Source organism: Delphinapterus leucas, chromosome 19 (assembly GCF_059928025.1).
Source record: "Delphinapterus leucas isolate spDelLeu-1000000601 "Yukka" chromosome 19, BTC_Dleu_Yukka2, whole genome shotgun sequence".
Taxonomy (NCBI): domain Eukaryota; kingdom Metazoa; phylum Chordata; class Mammalia; order Artiodactyla; family Monodontidae; genus Delphinapterus; species Delphinapterus leucas.
This window is the reverse complement of record NC_143147.1, coordinates 59,439,150-59,451,692: the sequence shown is the minus strand read 5'-3', so window position 1 is coordinate 59,451,692 and position 12,543 is coordinate 59,439,150. Positions and strand designations below refer to the sequence as shown.

At 44.2% G+C, this 12,543-nt stretch overlaps 1 protein-coding gene across 5 annotated transcripts in view; it reads left to right on the top strand.

The window, feature by feature from the left end:
- The window catches only part of RPTOR (regulatory associated protein of MTOR complex 1), a 349,270-nt gene that overhangs the window by 62,228 nt on the left and 274,499 nt on the right, over nt 1-12,543 (top strand). The gene's annotated exons all lie outside the window — the stretch shown is intronic.

The following is a 12,543-nucleotide window of genomic DNA, read 5'->3' as shown; positions in this document are numbered from 1 at the left end:
TATCTGTTTTACATTTGGTAGTGTATATATGTCAATGCCACTCTCTCACTTCTTCTCAGCGTAGCCTTCCCCCTCCCCATGTCCTCAAGTTCATTCTCTACAGGCAGAGTCGCTTTTGTGAGAACAGTGTTGAATTGTAACTAAATATTGAGTACCTATACAGTGTATTTGCATTACAAAAGTGTGTAAAATAAATTCCTCCATCTTTGTAAATTTAGAGAATATCATTTAACGAAGGAATGAGCTAGTCTTTTGAGGGAAGGGAAGCAGAGTCAAGAGCTGGGCTGCTGATGGTACTGGCTCTCTTGGCCCAGAGGTGAAATCTGCACACTGGCTGTGCACTCTGTGCACAGGACACACCTGCATGCAGCCATGGAGAGTTCCCACAGTCTCCTCTGTCCCTCTCCAGCTGCCCTTCACAGTCTCTTCCTGGAGTGGAGGTCCACTCTTGCTGGGGGTCTAAGAGAAACATGGCTTTTGTGGATTTGAGTAAAATATGGTGAAAGAAGGGTTAATACAATCCAGGTTTTGAGGTGCGGTCCTCAGTTCACCATCACTCTCAGTTGACCCTGGGGCTGGGGGTTTAAGGGCAAGTTTGGGTAAATCTCAAGGTGAAGTTTTCAGCCAGGCAAAGAGGAAAGAGAGACTGAATACTTTTTTTTTTTTTTGCGGTACACAGGCCTCCCACTGTTGTGGCCTCTCCCGTTGCGGAGCACAGGCTCCAGACGTGCAGGCTCAGCGGCCATGGCTCATGGGCCCAGCTGCTTCGTGGCATGTGGGATCTTCCCGGACCGGGGCACGAGCTCGTGTCCCCTGCATCGGCAGTCGGACTCTCAACCACTGCGCCACCAGGGAAGCCCAAGACTAAATACTTTTAACTCTGCATTTTGGAGTGAAGTCACTGACGGCTTGGAATTTTGTCTTACTCTTACTACTAAGTAATTGTTTTGAGATGAAAGTTATGTAGCCTCTCAGGTTTCATTTTTTTGGAGTTTAAAAAACATGTGAGGATGTGATGATGACAGAGCAGATGATATGTAAACCCTTTCCAAGTTTTAGGAGTCAGTGAAAATACATTGCTTGGGGCTGGAGAACATGGGCAGGGAAGTGCTGGCTGCAAAGTAGATAGATAAGTAGATAGATAGAAGGAGGTTTGAATCCAGTTGGGGTCACACGGGCATTTCTCTTCCCGAACTATGGGTTCTGTAGTGTAAAATAGAAGTGATAATATTTACTTATGTTTGAAAATGAAGTTATGTACATAAAGTATCCAGCAGAGCAGTTGTCACACAGTAGGCCCGCACAAACCCATCTGTTCAGTTGTTCATGATCAGGGTCTGTCTCAGGCCCTGGGTCCATGGGGTGAACTGGCTCCAGAACAAGCTGTGGCTAAATCAGAAAAGCAGTGGATTTGCTCTTTGGGAAGTGGTGTAACTCTGGATCTGACTGTCCGCTATTATCTTTGTGAAATGCCGGTAGTTGTGTGAAGCTCAAGGTATGTCAGGCATGGTGCCGTTATTTTCTATGGTGTCTCTTACCAGCAGAGTTTTTAAGGAGGTGGTTTCCTTAGCCACTAAAAAATGTTCACATGATTTTTAAAAATACATGCAATTATGTAACAAATTTCATAGTGAGTGACAATTTTCTCCCCCTATCTTTCTTTAGTCGAAGTAGTTGATTAATTTTGGATTTTGGGACTAGTCCTGTTCTGCTTATATTTGCATGATTTTGTTTTAGTGATGACACTGTGGGAAATTATATACCTAAGGCAAATTTCAGGCTTCTGTTTTGATCTGTGCATCCATCCATCCATCCTACCCACCCATTTATTCATTTATTATCTATTCGTTTACCTATTTATCTACCTACATATCTACCCACCCATTCATTCATTTTAAAGGTCTAAAGGTCTTTTGTGGTGGGAGGAGTGTCGAATTGCAGATCTACCTCTGAATAATATCTCTTATCAATCAGTAGGGCCATTCTCTGATTGAAACGCAACTCTAGGTTTCTAGAGGGAGCTACTCAGGTGAAAGATTCATTTTCTAACAAGGAAAATGACCCATTACAGATCTTCCTTGACTTACAATGGAGTTAAGTCCCATAAACTCATCATAAGTTGAAAATACTGTAAGTCAAAACACATTTGCTACACCTAATCTACCTAACATAGGTGGGCCAGGCTCACAGCCACCGTGACCACTTTGAGTGCAACATGGTCTGGAGCTGTTCCTCCCCCTTGGTGAAGTGCCAGGGTCCAGCCACAACCGCTGACAACGTTTCTTTTCTGAGTCAGTGTGTATTGAGTGCCCTCGTTTTACAGGTGCTGCTTCGTGTGGTTTTGATGGGACCACTACACTCTGGCGCATGACTTGTAGTCATGGTCAAGTGCCTGTAATTGCTGGAATTTGCTGCTATGGTCATAGAGGTTAATTGCATGCACTACAGTTTCTGTTTCTAGTTATTGTCATCTCAGCAACGATGAATGGGGTTCTTCCCGGAAAACTAGAAAGCTTTCCTAATGTGCTTGATGCAGATTTTCCCATGTGCCGTCTGTCCCTGCTGGCCATATTGCCATGGTGATTTCATGGGCGGGATACTCGGTCTCCAAGAGTCAGAGGAGTCTTTGTGCTGCCTTCACTTTCATAGCTTTTATAAACCCTTTTCCAGTCTTTGCATTCATTTGAAAAAACGTAGAAATATTTATGGTCTCATTGATATCTCAGTAGAAGACTTTCATTCATCCCCTGCGGAGAAGAGCTCTATAAAGGAACATACATGTAATGCATCCAGTCCCCATTGTTGGACATTTAGGTTGTTTCTAATTTTCTCACTTCTCAAGACAGCACCCAGTGAATGTCCTTATCGTGCCTACATTTGCACGTGTGAGCGTTTCTCTAGGGTATTTACCTAGAATGGAACAGAGCTGTAGGACACGCACACTCTTCCACTCCATCGTGTTGCCAGAATCCTCTCCAGGCAATAGTGTGTTCAAGCTCCCGCGTCCAGGAGTGTCCGGAGCTCCTGTTCACCCACAACCTTGCTAGTATAGGTGCTGTCAGACTTGGAAGTTTTTTCCAATACTATGATGTGAAATGGTATCTTGTCTCTATTTCTCTGAGAAATAGTGAGCTTGCACAGTTTTTGGTATGTGTGTTGGCCTTTTGAGTTTTTTCTTCTGGAAAGTGCTCGTTTGTATTTTGTGTTCTTTTTCCTAGTTTTTGATATTTGTCTTTTTTCCTCAGTTTTTATTTTCTTTCTTTCTTTTTTTTAAAAATAGATGTTAATAGTTTAGTTAGGTGTAGAGGTGGACATTTCCCCTAAATCCGCATGCAGCATGTGTGTGTGTGTGTGTGTGTGTGTGCGCGCGCATGCGCATGTGCATGCGTGTGCGCAGTGAAGCACAGGGTGACCAGAAAAAAGGCAAAGAATGTGAGAGAGCGTTGCACGTTTGGGGAGTTGTTGGCCATGTATATGAATGTAAAGGAGCGATCCTGTGGGGCCTTGCACTGCTGTGCTCTCCGGGTGATGGGATGGCACGGTTAGGCTGTCAGTGTAGAAGGCACCCATGGTGTTAAAATGGAGATGTATTAAAGGAGGTTGGATTGGAGGGGAGCAGTTGGAGTCATGGAGGAGAGACAGGTTGAGGCTTGAACTCAGGGTATGGAGACGGGCAGCGTGGACATCAATTTGGGAACATTAGATTGGGGTGAAGTGTCCAGATTTAGAGCTGGGTAATTGTCCGTACCTTTCACTCACATAGGAGGCGACACGGGTGGAGCAGGTTTGGGGCTGCGGGAGGCAGGGGATGATGACAAGGAGAGGTCAGCGGACGGGAGGGCACTAAGCCACAGGAGGAGAGGCTTTCGAGGAGGAATTAGCCTCCCGCCTCCTCCTCCTCCCCCCCCCTTCCTTTTCCATGTGTTTGTTCAGTTTTACTAGTTTCATTACACAGTCAGCTAAGCAAAATGTGAAACATTTCCTAGTCCTGGTATGTGCAGCAGAAGCTCGATTGTACAACACGATGATGATGTAGATGGAAAGCATTTCTGAATTTTGTTCATGTAACGTGGAATGTTCCCATTGTTGTCAGTTACCTTAGCTTATTAAAGTGAGCAAGTGTTTGGTTGTTGTTGTTAGTCAGTGGCCTTAATTTACTTCACAGTAGTTACAGAATGATGAGGTGTCCTGCTGGTGGCGATGGTGCGGGGAGGGAGCTGGTTTGGTGTGGAGGTGCCACATGTGGGACCTTTGCCTGGGGAAGGGCAGGAGGTGGTGGCCTCATGCTGTGCCCCTTTGTGGTTCTTGTGCAGCTCTGTCTCTGGGAGGGCAGGGATGTGAGGTAGAGCTTCCTGAGCGGTCCTTTGACCCACATGACAGAAGCTGAGGGAGCGTCCAGTCTTACTGATAAAGCTTCTGCTGCATGTACTGATGAAGAGAAGGCCACAGGAAGTGCTGCCATCCCTGATGTGTTAGAATTCACTCCTGGGGACTTCCCAGGTGGTCCAGTGGGTAAGGCTCCGAGCTCCCAATGCAGGGGGCCCAAGTTCGATCCCTGGTCGGGGAACTAGATCCCGCATGCTGCAGCTGAGAGTCCACATGCCACAACTAAGAAGTCCACATGCCGCAACTAAGAGTCCGCATGCCGCAACTAAGAGTCCGCATGCCGCAACAAAGATCCCGCGTGCCACAACAAAGATCCCGCGTGCTGCAACAAAGACCTGCCGCGGCGTGAATGAATGAATGAAAACCCAGAGAGTTCTCTGATTTCCAGGCTTAGTGTGTGTACTCAGGGTACCATCATGCACCCCATCAGTTAAGCTGAATGGTAGAAAGTGTGTCTGATGTTTGGATGTTGTGGCACCCCTGCCTTTTCTGTTGAGTTTTTGAGTGGGACAGCTCTGTGTGCAGTCTGCTGAGGAGAATGGTTTCCAGAACTGTCCTTTCATGGAAACAAAAATGCTTTCTATTACCTGGAAACTAGTTTCAAGCAATAGAGTATATTTTTGCTTGGATTCTTGTTGTGATCAGTTTTAGTTTTTTCAGTGTAGATTGCCTCCAAGCCTTTATTCTGAAAAACTTTCATATAAGTAGAAGAGTTGAAAGAAGGGTACAGCGAAAACCTCTGTGTTCTCCACTTACAGCCAATCGTTGTTTCCAATATATAGTAGTATGTGCATGTATTTATAAAAAGACCAAAAAGCAAATCAAATCTCATAGTACATAAACATCACCACCGTTCCCCAGAGCCAGGGACCCTCTGTGGGCCCCATTCCCGTAGATGAAGCTCACCTCCTGGCAGGTATGCAGCTTTTGCTGTGCACTCCCCGGGCCATGGTCCTGAAACCACAGAACATGTTTGGGGGCTCAGTAGAGCATAGGTTCTTCTGTCTTGGTACAGAATGAATTCAGCGAGAGGCAGCGTGACAGGTAAGGGAGGAGTTTATTAGTATAGTATGCTTGTGAGAGATACAAGGGGGCAGGCAAGGGAGTGCTGTGCCGAGAACTTAGTGGGCTACATTTTTATAATCAAAGGAAAAGGAGTTGCCAGAACCAGTTTTAGATCTAAATCACTGTGAGGTCAAGATGCTACTTTTGCTGCCTTCAGACTGAGTATTTTCAGGGCTCAGGAAGATTCTTGATGGTGATGGTTCAGTGATGATTCAGCTAAGACCTTTCGTTTCCTTCTTCCCTCCTTTAGATACGGTCAGCTAGTCTGTGTGAGATTGGAGGCAAAAGTGCCGCTTGTTGGGATAACAGCACCTTGGCAAAATCTTTGTGTGTCTTCAGTTCCCTGGTTTGACGACGGTTGAGTTGGCGATTAGTACAAGATGCCCACGTAGTTAAATCCAGTGATGATTTTGGCCTCTGAATGTTTTCTCCCCTAAAGAGCCTTAAGGATTCTTAGTTATAGGCGTTGGAATCCATGCTGGGAGATTAAGCAAAAAAGGAATGTGTTGAAGATCTCTGGGAGGACCCAGGGCCAGACCCAGATCTTCTGAAGATCCCAAGGGGGCCTCAGTAGCTGCTGAACCACTGGGACATTGGGATGAGCTTAGCAGCTGTGCGGCTGCCACCCTCCAGAGTCAGGTGCCTCAGCCACACAGCTCCCTGTGGAGCAGGGGCCTGGCATTGCTGGATTCGGAACTTGATTCTCGGGCAGGTGTATCTGACTGGAGGAGCCCAGGCCACATGCTGGCCCCTTAGCTGCAAGAGAGTCTAAGACACAATTGTTCTTATTTTCTACTTTGGGAAGATGGGACCCACAGCATAGGAAGTTATCACGGTGATGGAAGGTGTAAAAAAGGTTATGGGGAGTCAGATGGCAGATGTCTACCACAGTTCCCCATGGGGGCTTTTAATGGATGGCTTACTACGGAGTTTCAGCCACACAGGACCTTTATGCTTTTCATCTCCGACACCCACTTAGCAGCACATGCTATCCCCTGTTCTCTTTGAAATAGAGGTTTCTTTCTTTCCCACTCTCCCCGCACCCAGTGCAGGTCTTCTTGTTTCACTATAACAGCTTCCGGGCTAATTTCCCTTCCTCCAGCCTCTTCCTTCCCAAGTAAATGTTAGCCGTTGTCATGAGTTAGTCTTCCTGAAAAACATCTGTTTAGCCACATTTCTGCCTCGACAACTTAGTGGGGCCCACACTCCAGCTCCTGGCTGTGATGCTCTTCAAGGCCTTTGTTAGCAGAATCCACACTACCCTCCACTTGGAGCTGTGAGACCTTTGAGAACAGCTTCATAACATATGTTGTCCCAACCAAGAGGGTGGATGGTAGCAGAAGATAACAGCCACACGTAGCATCCTCAGACTTAGTGGTGAAACGCCTGTTATCAAGGTGTTCCAACCACCTCGGGTGTATTTTTTCAGCCACCTGGGAGCTCTGTGTACTTTGGTTTACCTTGAGATTGTTTTTATGAAATCTGTACCATGGGTAACATATGCTGGATAATAAAGAGTGGAAGAAAAATTAGTCCTGAATGAATGACTCACTCCCATGCTGCTGCTGCTAATTTTAATTTACATTAGGAGTGGTAAAGCAGCTGTTCAGTGTTTTATCAAGTAACAGAAATCTCTAAACAGGCTTGAAATCAACCCATTTATTGAATTGGAGAATCTTGTTGAAAGCAATTTTAGCAGTGGGCCTTATCTTGTGTCCTGACCTGGGAAGGAGTGGAGAAGAAATAGACTAGAGCCCTTTGACTTACTTGCTTTGCCAAGACCAGGTATATTGTTGATTATGAGGCCACATTCAGTTTGGTTAGCAGAGTTCTGTCTCCGCAGGCATGATGGGAATCACCCGCATTGCATTTCCTCAGTCCTGGCCCACTTGTTGCCTTGGAAGTTAGACTAGTGTCTAAACTTCAGCTAACCGAACAAGCTACTCTCTTTATTTTCAGGATACAATATAAATTATATATACATATATGCACACATGTAAAAAATCCTTGACTATTGTGATAAAATAATTTTTATAACCTTTCCCTCCACTTACAGAAATAACTTATGTTCACGGTAGAAAATTTGAAAATACACACACAGAAGGGCCAGGTAGAAAGAGGAAAAGAGGAATCATCCACATCTTCCACTCCCCAGAGGTCAAAACTACTTGTGACATCTTGTTTTTTAACTCTGTCCTCTGCATATGTATACTTGCACATTTGGGATAATAATTATGGATCTGGTTGTGTACCTCCTCTCTTCACTCAGGTTATGTTTGGGTATGTCCCATGCTGTTTAACATTCTTTGAAAAGATGTCTTTTCTAACAGCTTTATTGAGATATAGTGCACGTGCTACAAAGTTCACCCTCTACCGACAGAGTTGTGCAACCTGCAAATGTGCTTTAAAGATGCTGTAATGTTCCAGCACATGGCACAGAGCGTTCTTTAATGTGTGCCCTCAAGTCAGACCCTTCGGCTTCAACAGAATGGTTTACCATATTTAGACCTTATATAGTCGAATTATTTAGAGTTAATTTGTCAGTATGCACATCTTCTTATTATCCCTCTGTGACAATTAAGTTTTTGTTTTGTTTTGCGGTACACGGGCCTCTCACCGTTGTGGCTCTCCCGTTGCGGAGCACAGGCTCCAGACGCGCAGGCTCAGCGGCCATGGCTCGCGGGCCCAGCCGCTCCACGGCATGTGGGATCTTCCCGGATGGGGACACGAACCCTTGTCCCCTGCATCGGCAGGCAGACTCTCAACCACTGCGCCACCAGGGAAGCCCGACAATTAAGTATTTTTATTTTCACTTTTTAAGTAAGGAGACTGAATAGTTAATTTTATCTCTGTGTGTATACACACTTACATTTCATTTCATAAGGTGTTACAGGAAAAGGCAAGGAAGTCATTTTTGGTCCCTCACTCAGCTCATTAGTGCAAGTAGACTGGCTCCTCAGACCAGGTGGGGCATGTAGAACCCTATACCACAGACGCCCAGGTTTACAAAGGTGGCACCAAGGGAAGACCATCTGTTTCATGAAGGAATCACAAAAAGATTTAGTATAGGATTCCTCTGAGAAGGGATTTCTTTAGTTTGTTTAAAACAGTTATGATCTCTATAGTCAATCTATTTTTTCCCCCACGGGACCTTTGTTACGGCATGTGGGATATTTAGTTGTGGCATGTTGGATCTTCATTGCGGCATGAGGGATCTTTAGTTGCGGCATGTGGGATCTAGGTCCCTGACTAGGGATCGAACCCGGGTCCCCTGCATTGGGAGCGTGGAGTCTTAACTACTGGACCACCGGGAAGTCCCTATAATCAACCTATTTTGTATTCAGTTCTTTGATTTGGCTTTTAGAAATATAAATTTCCTAAGCGTCGTGGTGTTGGAGGTACACGTACTCCACATGTCCTGAGCGTTTGGATGGGGTGGGAAGGGTGAGGGAGGGAGGGATCTGCACACATCAAAGACAGTAGCTCTGGACGAGACTTTCTAATTTTCGATGTTGAAAAGTTACCTCTTGTGTCTTCACTTTTTATTAGGCTATTTTATAGGAGTGAACGTAGATTTAAAAACAGGGGAATATAGACAGAATTTGGCCTCAAAAAAGAGTCCTTAAACCCAAGTTAGGCCTCTGGCTCAAGGTAACAAACTGAACTCAGACATTCAAGAACCACTCCCTCATTGCCAATTCCCATTGAAATGAGCAAAGGAATAGACAACCAGGATTGCCCAGGTTCACACAGTTGCTGCTGGTGATGAGGATCTTGTTTTGTATTATTGGTCTTGGTTGCAAAAATTCCATTTGATGTGCTTCTTGCTAGGTTTAGTGTTCGCTTCTTTCTAGCAGTCTTTGGGATGGGAGTTAGGAGGCAAACTGGTTTTTCCTTTTTTTCAACAACTTGATTCCCCCCACCCCTCCTGTAGTGTATCTACTCTGTTTGCTATATGTTCTAGTTTCTGACTTTCTTTATAAATTATGCATTTGTATAGCTTCGGCTCTGCTCAAAGTTTTTGCTTGATGCTCTGAATCTTAATGAGCACTGCTGGGAATTGGGTGGCTTTGCCGTCAGACAAACAGGGGAATAGTGAATGTTGTGGCATATATGGCAAATCCTAGTCTTGCTTTCTGTTTATTTTCCATTACGCTTAGTTGTTTATGTTGGAAGAATAGGAGTGAGTCAGACTCTCGGTTTGGGGAGCAGAAAGCAGTGATTGGCCAGTTTAAGCTACATAATTTCTTCATTCTGTATAACAGCTTGGGTGTCGTTGCATGCCAGCCTGTGAATTTATACTCAGGTTTGATCCACTGTATCTTTTAAAAAATATATAGTTATCAAATAATTAAGTAGGAAGAAACCAATAAAGGAATTCCTTGTGATTTTGTTTTGAATTCTTCGGTGACAGGCATTAATGTATTTTTAATCAGCAAGGTGACAAGCAGTATACAGAGGCTTTCAAGTAGAGGCAGTGATCCAGGTCCACAGGCCCTTATCTGCAATTCTGAAATCCAAAAGCTCTGAATACTGGAAATGTTTTCGCAACTCATTTGGGGGCACAACTGGGTTGTGAGCTGGTATGAGGTTATTGATAGTCTTTATTCCATGGATTGTTGATATTTGTGCATTTCAGTGGAAATTTTAATGGTTTTGAATAGGATGTTACTCCAGACCCTTCTTGGTATTTTACATGGGATATGGGATATATACCATATTATCCTTTTGTAAATTGGAAAAATCGTGAATTTCACAATACATCTGGCACCAGAGGATTGTATGGGAAACTGCCCAGGCTGTTACAACAGCGTCAGGCCCCCACTGCCCGACTGTCCCCAGCCTCTCCCACCTTGTAGCCAAGGTGATGTTGAGCCCTCTAGGTTGGGTTCAGAATCGTAAGGCAGGGTGCTCCATGCCTTTAGGGATACTTCCGGTATGGCTGGAGAGACCAGTCCTGGAGTCAAAACTTGAGGATCAGAGAAATCTTGGGGCCTGAGAGATCATCTGCATCATTTTAGGGTGAGAGAATTGTTCAGGAGAGATTGGAATTAACCGACATGTCCAAGGTCATACGTTTTCAGTGATCACTTACTGTTTTAGAGCTTCTCAAAATGATACTCTTTTCAAATTCGAAATTAACCTCTAGGGATATAACTCTGTCATCTTCAATTATATGACATTGGAGAAGAAATGTTTTAAAATTCAAAATGGTTATTTTATGTACTATTATGCAATTTTGGGCACAGTAAATTTGATAGCCCTTATATTTTCTTAATGCTATAACTGTATTATTAAAAACATGAATCTAGAATTTTTGGAATGAGGTTGCCATAGAAATGAAAATAAAATACCAAAAAGACACTTTAGGGTATAGCTAAGAATTTAAAATCCACCACATTTGAAATCAAGCCAATGCCATGACAATTTGCAGGGGAGCAAAGACATATTTGATTGGCTTAAGGATATTTACTGGTATTGTCTTTTGCCCAATTGTGGAATTAAATTGGTAGCTAGGTGTTAGGTCAAATACATGTTTGTAGTTCATGGGTCAATATATTCTTGAGATGTTTTCCCTTGTTTTCTTAAAAGATATAAAAAGGCAGGATGTAGGGTTAGGTGTGTATTATATACGCCAGGATGAATCAAATTAATTCCATTAATATCTTAATTTATGGAGTGTAGCTAATTTTATACTTTCTCTCTGAGGGCCATGCTTTCCTATTGCCCACCTTCAAAGCAGTCACGGAGAAACTTGCTGTCAGTAATGTTTGATTAGTAATGAACACTACACTTGGTGGAGGCCTAGTGAGGTAAGGCCCATTAGCTGCCTTGCAGGACTAAAGAGCGACGATAGTGCTTCCATTAGTATTTCTGTCTAAGGACTTGGAGAGCCTCATAGATCATACTTTTTATAATGAAATTAGAAATTATTTATTTTACTGAGAATTGTTATTTTAAGTTCATTAACTGCAGTTGTAGAGGTAGAGGGAATGCAATTTGTCTGGAGTGTCAGCTGAGGTAGAAGAAATAGGATTATGATCAGAGAGCATAGGAATGCTGTGTAAATGCCCTGTCTCATCCTGCACCACCTGCCTGACAACAGAGAGATTAAGAAGAAGCAGCAGATGCTCCAGCAATGGAGCTTTGAAATCCCAGTGACCAGGGTATAGTCCTGGCGCCTCCGCCCAAATTCTTTACTCTCTCCATGCCTCCCTAATGACGGCACGCAGCCACCTTTTCTAGTTCATGGCCTTTTGGTGACGGCATAGCACAGTGCCAGTTAAGGAGTGAGCACTGGCATGTGGAGGCCATTCTTGCTCAGAAATGATCAGAAACGACTGGGCTTGAGACCTGGCCGTAAACGCCTGGAGGTAAGAAGAAGGGGTAATGTGGGGTGTTCCTGAGCTCTCATCAGCCTGGAAGCCTGGCTCACCCTCTTTCTCCTGGGTCCACAGCAGGCAGGGGCTTGGCTGAGGAGCAATGGGTGGGCTGGGCCTTAGAGCAGACCCCTGAGTGTAGTGTCCTTCACCTGGGCTTTGTGAGAGGAACATACAGTCTGAGAGTAGGCTGTCTTTGCAGATTGAGGACAAAACACAAAACTATGGTGGCACAGGCAGTCTAAGAGAGACCCTGATCTGTATGGAATGTTTTCTCCACGGAAGGCTTCCCTTGCACCCAGAGGGGCCGTCCCATGACTGTAAGAAAAGCAACATTTTCCTTAGGAAGCAACTTGGAACTTGCTCCCGGGTTTAATCCACACCTCATGGAGACCTCAAAGTTCCACATTATAGAGCACAGAAAAAATGCCCTTGATTTAAAAATGGTAAAGGGCAGGTATTAGTAGTTATTCACCATGGCCATTGGAAGACCACAGAAATGTTTCCGGAAACTTCTACGTTTAGAGTGAGTTTGCTGTAAAATAATCAATCATCTGTATGGGATTATTGATACTGATCAATTAAATATTGGAAAATGACTAATAAATAAAACTTTTGTTATTCTCTGATTACTTTTCAGCCCTTTCTCCTGACATTAGGTCAAGGGACCATTTGTTTCTTATGGCTCATAATGAGAAGATTCTGGCATGTC